The sequence below is a fragment of the Micropterus salmoides genome, unplaced genomic scaffold, assembly GCF_014851395.1.
Source record: "Micropterus salmoides isolate LMB-PRFRI ecotype aquatic unplaced genomic scaffold, ASM1485139v1 Ms_hic_scaffold_2508, whole genome shotgun sequence".
NCBI classification, from domain to species: domain Eukaryota; kingdom Metazoa; phylum Chordata; class Actinopteri; order Centrarchiformes; family Centrarchidae; genus Micropterus; species Micropterus salmoides.
The window spans coordinates 10,553-30,688 of record NW_024041716.1 but is presented as its reverse complement, the minus strand read 5'-3'; the positions used below and the strand labels follow the sequence as shown (position 1 = coordinate 30,688).

Here is a 20,136-nt window from a genome sequence, read left to right as displayed (position 1 = left end):
TCGAAGAAGGCAGCGAGATTTGCACTTTATGATTGGCAGACGAGAGGGGTATTTGGGACCGGCATGGCTTAAATGTGCCTGCACTTCCCCTCCCTTTTTTCCACTCATCATCGAGAGCCCGAGTATTTCGGATGCTCGGTAGCCTGTGTCCAAAAGCAGGCCTTCATTTCTCCGATTGGATAGAGCCTCTCAGAAGGTGGGGAGGGGACACTGCGGCGCCTCCGTAGGCCCGGCACGGTTGGCCAACACGGTGGAGGAACCGCAGCGTAGAAAGGATACAAGAAACTAAAACACCTAAAATGAAGCAAGAAAACCTGCTACAACTGCTAAATCGGTGAATAAAACACACTTACCTTCTCGTCTTTGGTCTGGTCAAGGTGGCAGTCCGGCAGAGGACAGGTAGGCAGTCCTCGGGACCAATGAATTCCTTGTTGCAAAAGTTTTTCAGCTACGGCAAAGTTGAAATTTTATTCACAAGGAATGAGGTGAATCTCCTCCCAGAAAAGCTGGTGACACAAAACGAAGCCCCAAACCGGCAAAGGTTTTAACCAGAAAGAGGAGGCCATTGCAGTCTTGGCCAAAAGGCCGAGAAGCGATCGGCCACATTTCCCTCCCTTTCTCTCACTCGTCATCGAGAGGCTACAAGAGCCCGAGTCGTTCGGTAGCCTCTGTCCAAAGCCAGGCCTTCGTCTCTCCGCAGCCCGATTGGATAGAGCCTGCCATGACCTGGGGAGGGGTAGGGGAACGGGCGTGGCCTGGTACTTGGGACTCGAGAGGCAGAGTGAGGCTTACCGTGAGGGTAGTGGCCGGGACGACTAGGCTCGTCGGCGGCTCTGGAGGAGGGGCCCGTACTTACTCGGGTTTCTCTCATAACGTACAAGTCTTTCGCCTTTTACTAAAGACTTCCGTGGAGAGGGACGCCAATGAGTTAAAACTATTTTTGGCAGGCTCTGCCGTGTGGCGAGCCTCGTGCGTTTGTGAAAAGGAAATAAAACGCCCCCGGCAAGGTTGAGCGGTGCGACGAGGCGCGCTCGGGAGGAGGTGCTGAGACTCAGCCGTTGTTATGCGCAGTTGAAACCACTGCGCCACGGCAGGGGGAGAACTGCTCCGGGAGGTGGGCGCTGGAAGCAACCAGCGGGGGTTATCGCTTCTCGGCCTTTTGGCTAAGACTGCGATCGCCTCCTGTGTCTGGATAAAACTTTTGCCTGTTTGTGGCGAAGTGTTACCAGGTTTTTGGGAGGATACTCACATTATTCCTTGTGAAAATTTCAACTTTGTTGTAGTTGAAATTATTTCAACAAAGGAATTCATTGGTTCAGAGGACTGCTTACCTGTACTCTGCCGGAATAACATCTCGACCAGGCCAAACAAGACAAGGTAAGTGTGTTTTATTCACCTTTCTAACATTTTTAGTAGATTTTATTGCTCTTTTTAGAGCATTCTTTACCTTATTTTAGTTGACTTGGTTTTAGACTGTTTTAGGTGTTTTAGCTTCTTTTTTACCACTTTTACGTTGTGGTGCCTCCACCATGGCGGCCAACCATGCCGGCATGAGGAGGCACCACAGTGTCAGATTTACATTCAAAGAAAAAGATGGGAAAACCCTTGTTATGTCAAGGCTGGACTTCTCAAGGAAAATGATCCAGAACATTTTGAAATTCTCCCGCAGGATATAAATTGTATTTGACTCTGCCATTTGGAAAAGGTTTCGATGTGAGTTTTGTCTCTGCTGCCGTGTTCAGAGATTTCTGGACACGCTTCGAAAATGAAAACCCCAGTTTACTGCATTTAATGTTGAGAAACTGACTGATAATGCCGCTAAAACGGTAATTGTCAGAATGTTCAATGAGACTGTGAATGCAGATGACATTGTTTGTGGCTGGGCAGATTTTGCACTGTTAAAGGCCAGGCTACCAAAGTGAGAGATGAGGATGGCATCTGGAATTGCGCTTGGAGGGTCCCCATCCAACAATGGCAAGACCCTCAAGGCTTCCAGGGCCTGAAACATCTGCCATCCATGATAGTTCTGGGAAACAACAAAGGGGCTAATTCATTACCAGGGCCAGCCCAAACTCTGCCGCAAGTGTGGTGAGAATGGGCACCTGGCAGAAGCGTGCCAGCAGATCATTTGTGGTAAATGTAGAGAAATTGGGCATACTTTCGAGGAATGCACCAATGGCAGAAAGTGCAATCTTTGTGGAGAAACAACCACCTCTTCAGAGATTGCCCTAAGTCGTTTGCCAACAAATTAAAGGCAGCAAAGGCACAAAATGGCGGACAAGACGAAGCAGTTAGAGAGCTAATTGAAGGGCTGGGCTGGAGAATTCAAATCTCCCGCCAAATCCTGTGATTGGAGGAGAAGGACCAGTAGAGGCGGGAGAAGGGGGGGCCTGCAGCTGCCCCACAAGTGGAGAACAGGGAGGAAGCAGTGGCAGTGCAGGCAGAAGGCGGAGCTAGCTCAGTGACTGGCTCAGAACAAAAATTTGGCCAGTCACAGAGTGATAGCGAGGATGTCCCCCTCCCAATGCCCAGCCGGCCAAGAGACTAATTTCAGAATTGTCTTCTGAGTCTCCTGGAGCCTCGGAAAGAGGGGAAGAGCTGAGAGCTACTCAGACAGTTCATCTGTGGAGGAGCCCAGAGTCTTCCCCTCCAATTCGCCTAATGAAGTTCTTTTTTAACTATAGCTCTGCAATCAACCCCTAAGGACTCAAAGCTCAATGCAACCCTGCGTCAGAGGCCAACTCCTAGAGTCCGAAAGGGAAATGGAGCTCAACCCCGTCATCTCTCACCCATGAGAATGAAGGAAGAGCTCCATTCACAAGAAATCCACTAACTGCTGGTTTTTAAACATTTGAAATCCCCCCCTTTTTTTTTTTGATCCGTTATCTGCCCTCCTCTACGTTATCTGTATAGAACCACTGGCACAGACCTTGAGAAGGGACCAACGAATCCATGGGGTAGGAGTCCCAGGGAGGGGGGACTCGAGACAAAATGTATTTTATATATGGACGACATCAACATTTTATGCACTGACCTTTTATCTGTCAACAGGACGCTGGACTTGACTGACTGGTTCGGACAGGCCTCTGGGTCAAAGCTGAACAGAAGCAAGACCCAAGCCCATTTTTATGGACCGTGGACAGCGACTGAGACGACAGGACTCCCCCTGACTGTGACCCAGACTGACCAAAAAATACTTGGGATCAGGTTTGATAGGGAGGGGGAGGGGAAAACAAATTGGGCAGACATAGTAGGGAAAGTCAGGCAGAGACTAGGGTACTGGACACTTAGAGGACTGACTTTAGAAGGAAAGGTTTTAATCATCAAAGCAGTGATTTTACCTTTGCTTTTACTCATCAGTTCTGTTTTTATCCCGCCTAGGAGAGTGATCTTAGACCTGGAACGAGCCATCTTTTATTTTTTGTGGGGCTCCAAGTGGGAAAGACTGAGACGAAGCGTGATGAAGAAGCCAAAGGAGAAAGGAGGAAAAGGAGTGCCAGACCTGCACTTGTTCCTAGGAAGCAGATACACAGCACACATGGCAACCGCCACAGCCCCATCCAGAAACCCCAAGACCGCAGCAATGACACGGTTCTGGATGGGGTCCTACCTCAGAAAACTTAAGATCTTACCCACAAGTCTCAAAGTACCAGTGTCTTTTAACCTGCCACCAGCCTATGCTTTTATCCAGTCATTTTTAAGGCATTTTAACCTTGAGCAGGAGGAGTTGCAGGTTTTAACCACTCACCGCTCTCTCATTTCTGTTGTGCAGGAGCGGGAACCAGTGAGTCCAGTGCGCGGGCTTGCATTCGGCGAGCCCTCAACAGTTTGGCGCAACGTGAACCATCCAGCTCTTCCAAACAGACTCCGGGACCTGTCATGGATGGTGGCTCATGAGATCCTCCCAGTCAGGTCCGTAATGCACTCCCGGGGCATGTCGGCGCACTCAACTTGCCCCCGACCAGGTTGTGGCGCGCCTGAGTCGGTAAGGCATCTGCTCGGGAGTGCAGCGCTGCCGTAGAACAGTGGGCAACGGCCGGCTCCTTGCAATTCCCGTACTTGCCAGCAAGGGAGGTCCTCACACCACAGCTGGTGCTGTACGGGGTGAGCCAAGGAAATCAGATACCAGCACGTACATTTGCCAAACAGTGGCTCACCCTAGCCGCCATCAAAGACGCCATATGGACCTCAGAAACTTGCTGGCAAGAAAGCACATGCAGATCCCCCCGTGGCTGTGATCCGGATGGCCGCAGCAACGGTCCAAACGGCCAGAGCTGCAGGCGGCGGGCCTAGGACACAGCCACAAAGAAGAATCGCCTCTGTGCCCATTCGGACGGAGGAGCCGGAGCCACACAAGGAAAGTTCAAGGCAGCGGCGGCCTGACCCTCCGGGTGAGGTTGGTGGGAAGGAGCTACAGGGTGAGGGTCTCCTCTGAGCGCCTGCACAAGATCCCGAGAGTCCAAATCTTTTGGGGGAGCTGAATGAGTTCCCCTTTGATAGGGACTCACTACACTCCTGCACAACAGTGGACTTGGAGAAGAGCTTTTATTATCCATTTATTTTTTGTGAGTTTTATTTTAACAAATGCACTCCGCTTTGAAGACTTTTTAACAGACACTCACAGACATGGACAAGCTGAAAACCATTTTATACCTTTAATTTATGACGTTATCTGTAATGCATTTTAAACACTTTTTTTAAATGTTGTTTTACAGAGAACATTTATCTATTTATTGATGTTGTATTTTAAAAGGTAACTTGGAATTGACATATTATGAATCATGTTTGAATTGAGTGTCAATAAAATTTTTCTCAAAAAAAAAAAAATCTGTTCTTATCAGTTTAATATCTGATATGTCCCCTATAAGGGGGCAACATATTAAATGGATTTTTAGCACCGGGAGCTGAGACGAGGGGCTTGCTCCGTCCACTCCACGCATCGACCGGTATTGCAGTGCCTCCGGGGGGGTGCACCCTTCTCCTGCCTTGTGTAAAACCAAATACTGACCCAAACGCAGAGGTTCGTCGCTCTGCCGGACGCCGGCCCGAAAAAGGCGCCAGTCGAGGGGGGGCGGCCAGCTGAAGCCTCGAAGAAGGCAGCGAGATTTGCACTTTATGATTGGCAGACGACGAGGGGATATTTGGGACCGGCATGGCTGTTAAATGTGCCCTGCACTTCCCTCCCTTTCTCCCACTCGTCATCGAGAGCCCGAGTATTTCGGATGCTCGGTAGCCTGTGTCCAAAAGCCAGGCCTTCATTTCTCCGATTGGATAGAGCCTCTCAGAAGGTGGGGAGGGGACACTGCGGCCTCCGTAGGCCCGGCACGGTTGGCCAACACGGTGGAGGAACCGCAGCGTAGAAAGGATACAAGAAACTAAAACACCTCAAATGAAGCAAGAAAACCTGCTACAACTGCTAAATCGGTGAATAAAACACATACCTTCTCGTCTTTGGTCTGGTCAAGGTGGCAGTCCGGCAGAGGACAGGTAGGCAGTCCTCGGGACCAATGAATTCCTTGTTGCAAAAGTTTTTCAGCTACGGCAAAGTTGAAATTTTATTCACAAGGAATGAGGTGAATCTCCTCCCAGAAAAGCTGGTGACACAAAACGAAGCCCCAAACCGGCAAAGGTTTTAACCAGAAAGAGGAGGCCATTGCAGTCTTGGCCAAAAGGCCGAGAAGCGATCGGCCACATTTCCCCTCCCTTTCTCTCACTCGTCATCGAGAGGCTACAAGAGCCCGAGTCGTTCGGTAGCCTCTGTCCAAAGCCAGGCCTTCGTCTCTCCGCAGCCCGATTGGATAGAGCCTGCCATGACCTGGGGAGGGGTAGGGGAACGGGCGTGGCCTGGTACTTGGGACTCGAGAGGCAGAGTGAGGCTTACCGTGAGGGTAGTGGCCGGGACGACTAGGCTCGTCGGCGGCTCTGGAGGAGGGGCCCGTACTTACTGGGTTTCTCTTCATAACGTACAAGTCTTTCGCCTTTTACTAAAGACTTCCGTGGAGAGGGACGCCAATGAGTTAAAACTATTTTGGCAGGCTCTGCCGTGTGCCGAGCCTCGTGCGTTTGTGAAAAGGAAATAAAACGCCGCCCCCGGCAAGGTTGAGCGGTGCGACGAGGCGCGCTCGGGAGGAGGTGCTGAGACTCAGCCGTTGTTATGCGCAGTTGAAACCACTGCGCCACGGCAGGGGGAGAACTGCTCCGGGAGGTGGGCGCTGGAAGCAACCAGCGGGGGTTATCGCTTCTCGGCCTTTTGGCTAAGATCAAGTGTAGTATCTGTTCTTATCAGTTTAATATCTGATATGTCCCCTATAAGGGGGCAACATATTAAATGGATTTTAGCACCGGGAGCTGAGACGAGGGGCTTGCTCGTCCACTCCACGCATCGACCCGGTATTGCAGTGCCTCCGGGGGCGGTGCACCCTTCTCCTGCCTTGTGTAAAACCAAAATACTGACCCAAACGCAGAGGTTCGTCGCTCTGCCGGACGCCGGCCCGAAAAAGGCGCCAGTCGAGGGGGGGCGGCCAGCTGAAGCCTCGAAGAAGGCAGCGAGATTTGCACTTTATGATTGGCAGACGACGAGGGATATTTGGGACCGGCATGGCTGTTAAATGTGCCCTGCACTTCCCCTCCCTTTCTCCCACTCGTCATCGAGAGCCCGAGTATTTCGGATGCTCGGTAGCCTGTGTCCAAAAGCCAGGCCTTCATTTCTCCGATTGGATAGAGCCTCTCAGAAGGTGGGGAGGGGACACTGCGGCGCCTCCGTAGGCCCGGCACGGTTGGCCAACACGGTGGAGGAACCGCAGCGTAGAAAGGATACAAGAAACTAAAACACCTCAAATGAAGCAAGAAAACCTGCTACAACTGCTAAATCGGTGAATAAAACACACTTACCTTCTCGTCTTTGGTCTGGTCAAGGTGGCAGTCCGGCAGAGGACAGGTAGGCAGTCCTCGGGACCAATGAATTCCTTGTTGCAAAAGTTTTTCAGCTACGGCAAAGTTGAAATTTTATTCACAAGGAATGAGGTGAATCTCCTCCCAGAAAAGCTGGTGACACAAAACGAAGCCCCAAACCGGCAAAGGTTTTAACCAGAAAGAGGAGGCCATTGCAGTCTTGGCCAAAAGGCCGAGAAGCGATCGGCCACATTTCCCCTCCCTTTCTCTCACTCGTCATCGAGAGGCTACAAGAGCCGAGTCGTTCGGTAGCCTCTGTCCAAAAGCCAGGCCTTCGTCTCTCCGCAGCCCGATTGGATAGAGCCTGCCATGACCTGGGGAGGGGTAGGGGAACGGGCGTGGCCTGGTACTTGGGACTCGAGAGGCAGAGTGAGGCTTACCGTGAGGGTAGTGGCCGGGACGACTAGGCTCGTCGGCGGCTCTGGAGGAGGGGCCCGTACTTACTCGGGTTTCTCTTCATAACGTACAAGTCTTTCGCCTTTTACTAAAGACTTCCGTGGAGAGGGACGCCAATGAGTTAAAACTATTTTTGGCAGGCTCTGCCGTGTGGCCGAGCCTCGTGCGTTTGTGAAAAGGAAATAAAACGCCGCCCCCGGCAAGGTTGAGCGGTGCGACGAGGCGCGCTCGGGAGGAGGTGCTGAGACTCAGCCGTTGTTATGCGCAGTTGAAACCACTGCGCCACGGCAGGGGGAGAACTGCTCCGGGAGGTGGGCGCTGGAAGCAACCAGCGGGGGTTATCGCTTCTCGGCCTTTTGGCTAAGATCAAGTGTAGTATCTGTTCTTATCAGTTTAATATCTGATATGTCCCCTATAAGGGGGCAACATATTAAATGGATTTTTAGCACCGGGAGCTGAGACGAGGGGCTTGCTCCGTCCACTCCACGCATCGACCCGGTATTGCAGTGCCTCCGGGGGCGGTGCACCCTTCTCCTGCCTTGTGTAAAACCAAAATACTGACCCAAACGCAGAGGTCGTCGCTCTGCCGGACGCCGGCCCGAAAAAGGCGCCAGTCGAGGGGGGGCGGCCAGCTGAAGCCTCGAAGAAGGCAGCGAGATTTGCACTTTATGATTGGCAGACGACGAGGGGATATTTGGGACCGGCATGGCTGTTAAATGTGCCCTGCACTTCCCCTCCCTTTCTCCCACTCGTCATCGAGAGCCCGAGTATTTCGGATGCTCGGTAGCCTGTGTCCAAAAGCCAGGCCTTCATTTCTCCGATTGGATAGAGCCTCTCAGAAGGTGGGGAGGGGACACTGCGGCGCCTCCGTAGGCCCGGCACGGTTGGCCAACACGGTGGAGGAACCGCAGCGTAGAAAGGATACAAGAAACTAAAACACCTCAAATGAAGCAAGAAAACCTGCTACAACTGCTAAATCGGTGAATAAAACACACTTACCTTCTCGTCTTTGGTCTGGTCAAGGTGGCAGTCCGGCAGAGGACAGGTAGGCAGTCCTCGGGACCAATGAATTCCTTGTTGCAAAAGTTTTTCAGCTACGGCAAAGTTGAAATTTTATTCACAAGGAATGAGGTGAATCTCCTCCCAGAAAAGCTGGTGACACAAAACGAAGCCCCAAACCGGCAAAGGTTTTAACCAGAAAGAGGAGGCCATTGCAGTCTTGGCCAAAAGGCCGAGAAGCGATCGGCCACATTTCCCCTCCCTTTCTCTCACTCGTCATCGAGAGGCTACAAGAGCCCGAGTCGTTCGGTAGCCTCTGTCCAAAAGCCAGGCCTTCGTCTCTCCGCAGCCCGATTGGATAGAGCCTGCCATGACCTGGGGAGGGGTAGGGGAACGGGCGTGGCCTGGTACTTGGGACTCGAGAGGCAGAGTGAGGCTTACCGTGAGGGTAGTGGCCGGGACGACTAGGCTGTCGGCGGCTCTGGAGGAGGGGCCCGTACTTACTCGGGTTTCTCTTCATAACGTACAAGTCTTTCGCCTTTTACTAAAGACTTCCGTGGAGAGGGACGCCAATGAGTTAAAACTATTTTTGGCAGGCTCTGCCGTGTGGCCGAGCCTCGTGCGTTTGTGAAAAGGAAATAAAACGCCGCCCCCGGCAAGGTTGAGCGGTGCGACGAGGCGCGCTCGGGAGGAGGTGCTGAGACTCAGCCGTTGTTATGCGCAGTTGAAACCACTGCGCCACGGCAGGGGGAGAACTGCTCCGGGAGGTGGGCGCTGGAAGCAACCAGCGGGGGTTATCGCTTCTCGGCCTTTTGGCTAAGATTGAGTAAGAGGAGGATCTGTTGACAGTCTACAATGATATCGTCAGCTAACTCACAGCAGGTGCATGCCGTGCTGAAAAATACGCTTAGGTTTGTGTGGAACAGTACCGACGAGTTAATGGAGAGAAAGATTTTTGGACAAGCCATTCTGTTTGGAGCTCTGTGCCTCAAGATTGACGACCTTCTGTGTCTGCAGAAAAACGCCACGGACAAGTATTACGACGTCACGTTTTACACCGTTACCAAGATGGAGGAGGTGAAAGGATTAGCACTTCGATTGGCAGACGGATTGCTGAAAAACTTCAGGGTGCTCAGCCTGTGTCGTACTGGTGAGCGCATTGTGACTGTGCACATTTACAACCCTTGGGTGTCAGAGGAAGCAACCAGGTATTTTCTTGCCAGGTACGTGACTGTGTTAACAAGTATGGGAGACATTAAGGATGTGCTGGGGATATGGACCGGAAAACGGCAATTCCGGGTCATGCTGAAGGAAGACCCGAATGGTTATGATGGTTTTTGCCATCCCCCGCTACCTTCACCATTGGCTCCCATAGAGGTTTCCTAGTCTATGGGGGTCAGCCGCTGTACTGCAGGCAATGTGCTTCATATGGACACCTGGCAAGGTCTTGCAGACAGGTGCGGTGCAGAAACTGTGATAGTTTGGGACACACCATGAGAAATTGTGATCAGCCAAAAAAATGTAGTTTATGTGGGCTGGAAGGACATTTATTTGGGCATTGCCCAGAAGTGGGGTCTTCGTATGCACGTGCTGCCAGACGGGAGTCGGTGGCCCCAGGTGCGCAACACAGGGATGGACCCGCATGTGACGACCCACGCTCCACATCCTTAAGAGCAATTGAGGACGTAATTGCCGAGCTCACGGGAGGAGTGGTGGAGACAAAGGGGGCAGATGCACCGGAGGTGGTGTCAGTCCAGGCAGAGAGCGAGGACGCCTGGGGGAAGCAGGGGGGGGAAGCTGAGAGTTTGGAGGAGGCTTCTTCTGTTATTGAGTGGGTCGCGGGGAAGAAAGGAGGAAAAAGTAAGAGAAAGAGGGCAAAGACGAGCTTGTTGCTTTCACCACCATCCTCTCCTCTGCTCGTTGAGGCGAACAGGTTTGGGGTACTTGTTTCTGAGGTTTGGGAAGAAATGCAGGAGGGAAAGGAGACTGGACAGGTGCATGAGATCACTGACAATGCGGCAAAGGAGGGGGGCAGCGCTGCGGCAGCTGTGGACGATTGCCTGGAGAGTGAGGAAGCTGGGGAGGCGTTAACCCAGAAAGGCATGACTGCATCGTCCAGTAGTAAGGTTCCAGCCAGCGGTGTCCCAGGAGAGCCTCCCTGCATAGCTGTATTCTCCTCGGATGCTCCTCCTGCCCCGAGAAGCTGCCCCGTACTCTCAGAAGATAGCCCTTCCAGTTCAGAGTGCTCTTTCCCACTGAAGGAGCCAGATGAGGAGGACTTTCTGCCATGATTGGTGGAAAGAGCAACGTGAGTGAGCATACTGTTTTGGGCTCCTTTTTTTTCTGTCACTTCCTCCATTTTTCTTTTTTTTGCATAGTCTGTCTTTATTTCATATATTAACTATAAATGTGAGGGGGTTGAGAAATGCATCAAAGAGAGCAGTAGTTTTTTCTCATTTAAGTTCAGTGGATTTTTCTTTGTGCCTCTTGCAAGAGGTCCACCTAAAGACTGTGGAGGATGTGAAGGGGTTCACAAAAGAGTGGGTTAAAGGGGACTCTAGATGGAGCATTGGGGGTGTTCACTCATCTGGGGTGGGGACGTTAAGTGGGAATGTGGAAGTTAAAATAGTCGGGAGTTTTTCTGTGATACAGGGGAGGGTTTTGGTCACAGATGTTGACTGGAAGGGTAAGAGTTTAAGAGTGGTAAATATATATGCCCATGCTGCACCAAAAGAACGAAATGAGCTATTTCTTAAGTTAGACACCGTTTTCATGACCAATCGTCATGTAATCGTTGGAGGTGATTTCAACTCTCCTAGTGAGGGCAAAAACATGGGAGTTAACTTCCATAGTTTGGTAAAAAAGTACAGTTTAGTTGATAGTTTTAGGAGTTTTAACTCTGATGACCCTGGTTTCACATGGGGAAACAGTAGAGGGGCACGGAGTAGAATAGATTATATTTTTTGTCCGTTAGATTTTCAGGTGTTTGAGGCACAAGTGTCACCTGTTTTCTACTCAGATCACAACATGCTCTCTGTTGTATTAAACCTGAAGGTGACATGTTTTGGGAAAGGGTACTGGAAATTGAATAACAGTATTCTTGGAGCCCGGCAGTTTAGGGTAGGGTTCAGGAGTTTCTTCAAGGAGTGCATTAAAATGAAGATGTTTTATGGTAATGTATCTGGATGGTGGGAAAGCACAAAGGTCCGTATTAAACATTACATACAGGTGTACTCAAAAGAATCCAGAAAAGCGGAGTTTAAAGAATATTATCAATTGCAAAAATCAATAGAAAATTTAATGGCACAACAAAACACTGGTGAGCGCATAGATGAGGAATTATTGAAACGCTGGCAAAACGAGCAGAGGCTATTTTTTCATAAGAGGGCTGAGGCTTATAAATTCAGGAGTCTTGATGAAAAATGGGAAAAGGATGAGAAATGTTCATCCTATTTTTTCAAGCAGTCTAAAGTACGGGCAAAGAGAAGGAGAATAGCCTCCCTTCTAAATGAACGAGGGGAGGAAATTGACGATCCGGAAGGGCTGGTAGAAATTGCTTCGGGTAATTATTCCAAGTTTTTTAGCGCAGAAATAGTAGATTATAGTAAGGGTTCACTGCTGTTGAATAATGTAGATAGCTCAATCCCCGACTATCTGAAACTAGAGTTGGATAAAGACATACAATTGGAAGAAATTTTGAAGGCGCTTCAGTCTTTAAAGAAAGGGAAGGTGCCAGGAGTGGATGGACTTACAAAAGAATTTTACTTGGTTTTCTGGGAAGATATTGGGCCTCAGTTGTTAGATTTGTTTACTTTCATTTGCACATCTGGGATAATGGGGAGCACAATGAGAGAGGGGGTGATTTCCCTGCTATATAAAAAAGGGGACGTTCGAGATATATCCAACTACAGACCCTTAACGATGTTGTGCACAGATTATAAGATTTTTAGTAAAATTCTAACAAACAGGTTGGTATCCGCCTTGGAGTTCATTATAGGACTGGATCAAACTTGTGCAGTACAAGGCAGACAGATACAATGGAATCTGCAAATGCACAGAGATGTACTAGCCTATTCCGAGGATAGAAATTTTCCCCTTATTGTGCTCAGTCTTGATCAGGAAAAAGCTTTTGATAGGGTCAATCACAAATTTTTATTTAGGATTTTGGAAAGATTTGGGTTTGGTAAAAGATTTAGAAGTTGGCTGAAGATTTTATACACAGAGGTAGGAAGTAGAGTTAATGTCAATGGCAACATGGGAGTTTTGTTTAAGCAAACCAGGGGCGTCAGGCAGGGGTGCCCTGCATCAGCCCCTTTGTATGTTGTGTTTATTGAAATTTTGGCATGTGCAATTAGAAAAAATGCTAAAATCAGGGGTCTACCGTTGCCAGGTGGGGAAACATTGGTTATATCTCAGTTTGCAGACGACACTGTATTGTATTTAGAAAATGACTTTTGTTTAAAGGAAGCTATTAATGTTATTGAAGTGTTCTCGAGTGCTTCAGGGTCTAGGATTAATAAAGGGAAGTCACTGATTAAATATCTGGGAAGGTGGAAGGATAGGAATGACAAGCCATATGGGCTTGCCCTGTGCGCGGGGCCGATGACATTATTGGGTATATCCTTTGGTAATAAGGATGATGTTGAAAGTAATTGGGAGGTAAGATTAGCTAAAGTGCTATCAAAGCTCAACATGTGGAAATTGAGAAAACTGTCATTCAGTGGCAAAGTCCTAGCTATAAAAGCCGATATATTGCCAGCCTTACTTCATGTGGCATGTGTTTTTCCCATGACGGCAATGATTTGCTTAAAGTTGCAAAGGATGTTGTTTAATTTCATGTGGGGAGGGTATGAATATATTAAAAGAGAAATAATGTACCAGCCATTGAGAGAGGAGGTAAAGACATGCCAAATGTCAGGTTGAAGTTGAACGTGATTTTTTTTTCAAATATCTGTAAAATAACTATGTCACCTCCAAAACATAAATGTCACTCTTTAATGAAATTTTGGCTTGCTATGCATTTGAGGCCCTTAGGGGTAGCATGGGATAACAGGTCTCCCAAAGCTGAGGTTATGCCTTTGTACTATAAAGGAATAATCAGTTGGGCAAAGAAGTACAAGGAGTGTTGGGATAGTCATTTAGTACTCAATCATAGAAAACTGTATGAGGAATTGATGGCCAGGTTCAACCCAAGAGAAACTGTTCATATTCCTTCTGAAGTATGGAAGAGAACACAGTTTAAGCAGTTGGACAATCAGTTGAAAGATTTTAATTGGTTGGTGCTTCACAGGAGATTAGCAGTAAGAAACACCTTGTTTAATCACGGCCTAACAAGAAGTAAGTACTGTCCAAGAGAGGGATGTTTGGGAAAAGAAACGGTGGAACATGCATTATTTGAGTGTTTTTTCGCACAACAAATTTGGGAGGGGTTGGGTAAAAAGTTTTGTCTTTGAGGGATATGACATGGGAAGGGGTTCTTTACATGGAATTTAATATGGAGAGGGAGAAACTGCATAAAGTAGTGCTTCTCGTATCTATAGTAAAGTACAAGTTGTGGGAGGTAAGATGTGATGGGCTAAATGGAGGAAGCAAGTGGTCAGTGTTGGGAACTATAAAGAGCATTGAAGACTCAATAGAGAGGCGATACCAATTAGAGATCAGAAAATGGGGTATTGACTCGATCAAAGACAGATGGAAAATGATTTATGGTAATTCATAGAGGTCAACAGAAGGTGTTGTGGATTTATTATGATGGTTATGGGAGTGGTTTTGTTATGGTCTCTTCATGCATACATGCCATGCATCGTAATGGGAAAAAAAGAAAAAAAGAGAGGGCTCGAGAACTGGGTTCCATGAGTTATTGATGTATACCTTGTGTTTTGTTGATGTCGTTTTTTTTTTTTTTTTTTTACTAATTAAGGTAACAAAGGGACACTGTGTATAGAGATGCCGAGGGGGAGGATTGTTGTTTTGTGTTGGATGTGGGATTAATATAGGTGGGATGAAGTACTGAAATGTGTGTATTGAATGTTTATGTCACAAATAAATTATATTTTCCAAAAAAAAAAAAAAAATCTGTTCTTATCAGTTTAATATCTGATATGTCCCCTATAAGGGGGCAACATATTAAATGGATTTTTAGCACCGGGAGCTGAGACGAGGGGCTTGCTCCGTCCACTCCACGCATCGACCCGGTATTGCAGTGCCTCCGGGGGCGGTGCACCCTTCTCCTGCCTTGTGTAAAACCAAAATACTGACCCAAACGCAGAGGTTCGTCGCTCTGCCGGACGCCGGCCCGAAAAAGGCGCCAGTCGAGGGGGGGCGGCCAGCTGAAGCCTCGAAGAAGGCAGCGAGATTTGCACTTTATGATTGGCAGACGACGAGGGGATATTTGGGACCGGCATGGCTGTTAAATGTGCCCTGCACTTCCCCTCCCTTTCTCCCACTCGTCATCGAGAGCCCGAGTATTTCGGATGCTCGGTAGCCTGTGTCCAAAAGCCAGGCCTTCATTTCTCCGATTGGATAGAGCCTCTCAGAAGGTGGGGAGGGGACACTGCGGCGCCTCCGTAGGCCCGGCACGGTTGGCCAACACGGTGGAGGAACCGCAGCGTAGAAAGGATACAAGAAACTAAAACACCTCAAATGAAGCAAGAAAACCTGCTACAACTGCTAAATCGGTGAATAAAACACACTTACCTTCTCGTCTTTGGTCTGGTCAAGGTGGCAGTCCGGCAGAGGACAGGTAGGCAGTCCTCGGGACCAATGAATTCCTTGTTGCAAAAGTTTTTCAGCTACGGCAAAGTTGAAATTTTATTCACAAGGAATGAGGTGAATCTCCTCCCAGAAAAGCTGGTGACACAAAACGAAGCCCCAAACCGGCAAAGGTTTTAACCAGAAAGAGGAGGCCATTGCAGTCTTGGCCAAAAGGCCGAGAAGCGATCGGCCACATTTCCCCTCCCTTTCTCTCACTCGTCATCGAGAGGCTACAAGAGCCCGAGTCGTTCGGTAGCCTCTGTCCAAAAGCCAGGCCTTCGTCTCTCCGCAGCCCGATTGGATAGAGCCTGCCATGACCTGGGGAGGGGTAGGGGAACGGGCGTGGCCTGGTACTTGGGACTCGAGAGGCAGAGTGAGGCTTACCGTGAGGGTAGTGGCCGGGACGACTAGGCTCGTCGGCGGCTCTGGAGGAGGGGCCCGTACTTACTCGGGTTTCTCTTCATAACGTACAAGTCTTTCGCCTTTTACTAAAGACTTCCGTGGAGAGGGACGCCAATGAGTTAAAACTATTTTTGGCAGGCTCTGCCGTGTGGCCGAGCCTCGTGCGTTTGTGAAAAGGAAATAAAACGCCGCCCCCGGCAAGGTTGAGCGGTGCGACGAGGCGCGCTCGGGAGGAGGTGCTGAGACTCAGCCGTTGTTATGCGCAGTTGAAACCACTGCGCCACGGCAGGGGGAGAACTGCTCCGGGAGGTGGGCGCTGGAAGCAACCAGCGGGGGTTATCGCTTCTCGGCCTTTTGGCTAAGACTGCGATCGCCTCCTGTGTCTGGATAAAACTTTTGCCTGTTTGTGGCGAAGTGTTACCAGGTTTTTGGGAGGATACTCACATTATTCCTTGTGAATAAAATTTCAACTTTGTTGTAGTTGAAATTGTTTCACACAAAGGAATTCATTGGTTCAGAGGACTGCTTACCTGTACTCTGCCGGAATAACATCTCGACCAGGCCAAACAAGACAAGGTAAGTGTGTTTTATTCACCTTTTAACATTTTTAGTAGATTTTATTGCTCTTTTTAGAGCATTCTTTTACCTTATTTTAGTTGACTTGGTTTTAGACTTTTTAGGTGTTTTAGCTTCTTTTACCACTTTTACGTTGTGGTGCCTCCACCATGGCGGCCAACCATGCCGGCATGAGGAGGCACCACAGTGTCAGATTTACATTCAAAGAAAAAGATGGGAAAACCCTTGTTATGTCAAGGCTTGACTTCTCAAGGAAAATGATCCAGAACATTTTGAAATTCTCCCCGCAGGATATAAATTGTATTTTGACTCTGCCATTTGGAAAAGGTTTCGATGTGAGTTTTGTCTCTGCTGCCGTGTTCAGAGATTTCTGGACACGCTTCGAAAATGAAAAACCCCAGTTTACTGCATTTAATGTTGAGAAACTGACTGATAATGCCGCTAAAACGGTAATTGTCAGAATGTTCAATGAGACTGTGAATGCAGATGACATTTGTTTGTGGCTGGGCAGATTTTGCACTGTTAAAGGCCAGGCTACCAAAGTGAGAGATGAGGATGGCATCTGGAATTGCGCTTGGAGGGTCCCCATCCAACAATGGCAAGACCCTCAAGGCTTCCAGGGCCTGAAACATCTGCCATCCATGATAGTTCTGGGAAACAACAGGGGCTACATTCATTACCAGGGCCAGCCCAAACTCTGCCGCAAGTGTGGTGAGAATGGGCACCTGGCAGAAGCGTGCCAGCAGATCATTTGTGGTAAATGTAGAGAAATTGGGCATACTTTCGAGGAATGCACCAATGGCAGAAAGTGCAATCTTTGTGGAGAAACAAACCACCTCTTCAGAGATTGCCCTAAGTCATTTGCCAACAAATTAAAGGCAGCAAAGGCACAAAATGGCGGACAAGACGAAGCAGTTAGAGAGCTAATTGAAGAGGCTGGGCTGGAGAATTCAAATCTCCCGCCAAATCCTGTGATTGGAGGAGAAGGACCAGTAGAGGCGGGAGAAGGGGAGGGGCCTGCAGCTGCCCCACAAGTGGAGAACAGGGAAGAAGCAGTGGCAGTGCAGGCAGAAGGCGGAGCTAGCTCAGTGACTGGCTCAGAACAAAAATTTGGCCAGTCACAGAGTGATAGCGAGGATGTCCCCCTCCCCAATGCCCAGCCGGCCAAGAGACTAATTTCAGAATTGTCTTCTGAGTCTCCTGGAGCCTCGGAAAAGAGGGGAAGAGCTGAGAGCTACTCAGACAGTTCATCTGTGGAGGAGCCCAGAGTCTTCCCCTCCAATTCGCCTAATGAAGTCTCTTTTTTAACTATAGCTCTGCAATCAACCCCTAAGGACTCAAAGCTCAATGCACCCTGCGTCAGAGGCCAACTCCTAGAGTCCGAAAGGGAAATGGAGCTCAACCCCGTCATCTCTCACCCATGAGAATGAAGGAAGAGCTCCATTCACAAGAAATCCACTAACTGCTGTGTTTTTAAACATTTGAAATCCCCCTTTTTTTTTAGTCTTTTAAGATGTCATACCTGCAAATTTTAACCATACTCATGACACTCACCTTCTCAACTATCAATGTGAGGAGTGTGAAGTCGAGAGTTAGAGCCCAGATTGTTTTATCCTTTCTTAACTCTTTTAAGTCTGACGTGTTTTTAATACAGGAATGCGGCCTACCATTTTTAAAACACTACAGAGAATGGGAGGAGTTATGGCCACAAACGTCGATATGGAGCGGCTCAAATGAAAACAAAAATGATGGAGTGGCCATTTTAATAAAAAACCCTCTAGTCTTGGTGAAGGGCAGCACTGTGGTGAGAGATGGTCGGGCACTTTTAACACACTTGACTTTTATGGGGAAGGATTTTAACGTCTTAAATATTTATGGCTTTAATGACAAGAACGACAGGTATGACCTTTTAGAAGACCTGCAGCCCCACATGCTAGGCAGGGCACCTTTAGTTGTAGGGGGGGATTTTAATTGTATTTTAAGCAGGAACGACAGGAGAAGAATAGGGGACGATTTTAAAGTGGACAAGACTTCAGTTTTACTTCAAAGCATATGCAGTGATTTTAGACTTGTGGACTGTTTTAAAACCATGCATCCCAGAGAGGAGGGCTTCACCTGGTTCAGTAGTGATGGCACCCGAGCCTCTCGCATAGACTACATTTTATCACGTGATTGCCCACCAACCGATGCTAGATTGGAACCTGTTTTCTTTTCTGATCACGCAATTCTTTCCTGCACCCTTTCACTCTCTTCCGGTGTGACGGCAGGAAGTGGTCTGTGGAAGCTCAATTGCTCCCTGTTAGAAGACAGGGAGCTAGTTAGGCTGTACAGGGAGCAATACCGAGAGTGGCAGACCCTTCAAGACTTTTACGATACACGTGCACAGTGGTGGGAAATGGTGAAGGGAAAGACAAAGACGTTTTACAGACAGGCAGGGAAAAGAAAGAAAAAGAGGGACAACAGACGCATGTTGGGACTGCAGAAACGGCTTCAGAGGTATTTTAAACTAATCCAACATGGAATGGATTTTAATGAAGAGATAAAACAAATTAAAACAGAGATGTCGGTTTTAGCAGAAATTAATAGCAAAGGTGTGATTTTAAGAAGCAAGGAAAGGGAAATAGAGGAAGGAGAGAAGTGCACAAGATATTTTTTTAAGAAAATCGTAAATAAAGGGGGGGCCATGTTGAGACTTAAAAAAGAAAACGGGTGCACAGCTGACACAACAGAGGAAATCAAAGAAACTGTCGAACATTTTTACCGTGAACTGTACGCATACAAAACTGTTAACGGGGACACCATGACCGAAGTTTTAAAATCCATTGACCAAGCAACAAACGACAACGTGCTTTTAACCCAAGATTTTACGATACCGGAATTAAACAAATGCATCAAATCTTTTAAGACAGGGAAGTCGCCGGGAGAAGACGGGCTTCCCTTGGAATTTTATCTGACATTTTGGGACATTTTAGCACCAGACTTGCTTGCTGTTTTTATGGATTTTGAACAAATGGACCGACTTCCTGACAGCTTTAGAGCAGGGATAGTGACTCTCCTTCACAAAGACAAAGACAAGACGGACTTGAAAAATTGGAGACCTATCACACTCTTAAATTTTGACTGTAAACTTTTTAGTAAACTTTAGCCTCACGCATGTCCTTGTTTTTAGAAGATCTGATTCACCCGGATCAAGCCTGTGCCGTCCCGGGGAGGAAGATCACCGACAGCCTCGTACTGATCCGAGATACCATCTGTTACGCGAGAGACAGAAACATTCGGCTAGTAGTCCTGAATTTAGATTTTGAGAAAGCCTTTGATCGGGTCTCGCACCAGTACCTTTTCCAGGTACTGCAAAAAATGGGGTTCCCGAGAAGGTTTATAGCCTGGGTGGGACTGCTGTACCGGGAGATCAACAGCAAATTCATTGTTAACGGGCATCTGACAAGAGCAGTGGATATAAACTGCGGTGTCCGTCAGGGTTGTCCGTTATCTGCCCTCCTCTACGTTATCTGTATAGAACCACTGGCACAGACCTTGAGAAGGGACCAACGAATCCATGGGGTAGGAGTCCCAGGGAGCGGGGGACTCGAGACAAAATGTATTTTATATATGGACGACATCAACATTTTATGCACTGACCTTTTATCTGTCAACAGGACGCTGGACTTGACTGACTGGTTCGGACAGGCCTCTGGGTCAAAGCTGAACAGAAGCAAGACCCAAGCCCATTTTTATGGACCGTGGACAGCGACTGAGACGACAGGACTCCCCCTGACTGTGACCCAGACTGACCAAAAAATACTTGGGATCAGGTTTGATAGGGAGGGGGAGGGGAAAACCAATTGGGCAGACATAGTAGGGAAAGTCAGGCAGAGACTAGGGTACTGGACACTTAGAGGACTGACTTTAGAAGGAAAGGTTTTAATCATCAAAGCAGTGATTTTACCTTTGCTTTTACTCATCAGTTCTGTTTTTATCCCGCCTAGGAGAGTGATCTTAGACCTGGAACGAGCCATCTTTTATTTTTTGTGGGGCTCCAAGTGGGAAAGACTGAGACGA

General features: G+C 48.3%; 6 non-coding genes and 3 pseudogenes across 6 annotated transcripts; all 9 read left to right on the top strand.

Annotated features, from left to right (window-relative positions):
- The first annotated feature begins 852 nt into the window (after positions 1 to 852).
- Positions 853 to 963, top strand: LOC119918968. The gene has a single exon (XR_005447523.1). It is a non-coding gene; the product is annotated as a U5 spliceosomal RNA (small nuclear RNA).
- A 3,839-nt stretch (positions 964 to 4,802) lies between these two features.
- Positions 4,803 to 4,979, top strand: LOC119918960 (annotated as a pseudogene).
- Positions 4,980 to 5,941: 962 nt separating this feature from the next.
- LOC119918967 lies at positions 5,942 to 6,051 on the top strand (annotated as a pseudogene).
- A 183-nt stretch (positions 6,052 to 6,234) lies between these two features.
- LOC119918971 lies at positions 6,235 to 6,424 on the top strand. Its single transcript, XR_005447526.1, has one exon. It is a non-coding gene; the product is annotated as a U2 spliceosomal RNA (small nuclear RNA).
- Positions 6,425 to 7,391: 967 nt separating this feature from the next.
- LOC119918966 lies at positions 7,392 to 7,504 on the top strand. Its single transcript, XR_005447522.1, has one exon. It is a non-coding gene; the product is annotated as a U5 spliceosomal RNA (small nuclear RNA).
- A 183-nt stretch (positions 7,505 to 7,687) lies between these two features.
- LOC119918970 lies at positions 7,688 to 7,879 on the top strand. The gene has a single exon (XR_005447525.1). It is a non-coding gene; the product is annotated as a U2 spliceosomal RNA (small nuclear RNA).
- Positions 7,880 to 8,846: 967 nt separating this feature from the next.
- LOC119918965 lies at positions 8,847 to 8,959 on the top strand. Its single transcript, XR_005447521.1, has one exon. It is a non-coding gene; the product is annotated as a U5 spliceosomal RNA (small nuclear RNA).
- Positions 8,960 to 14,393: 5,434 nt separating this feature from the next.
- LOC119918959 lies at positions 14,394 to 14,574 on the top strand (annotated as a pseudogene).
- A 969-nt stretch (positions 14,575 to 15,543) lies between these two features.
- On the top strand, positions 15,544 to 15,656 carry LOC119918964. The gene has a single exon (XR_005447520.1). It is a non-coding gene; the product is annotated as a U5 spliceosomal RNA (small nuclear RNA).
- Positions 15,657 to 20,136: the final 4,480 nt, after the last annotated feature.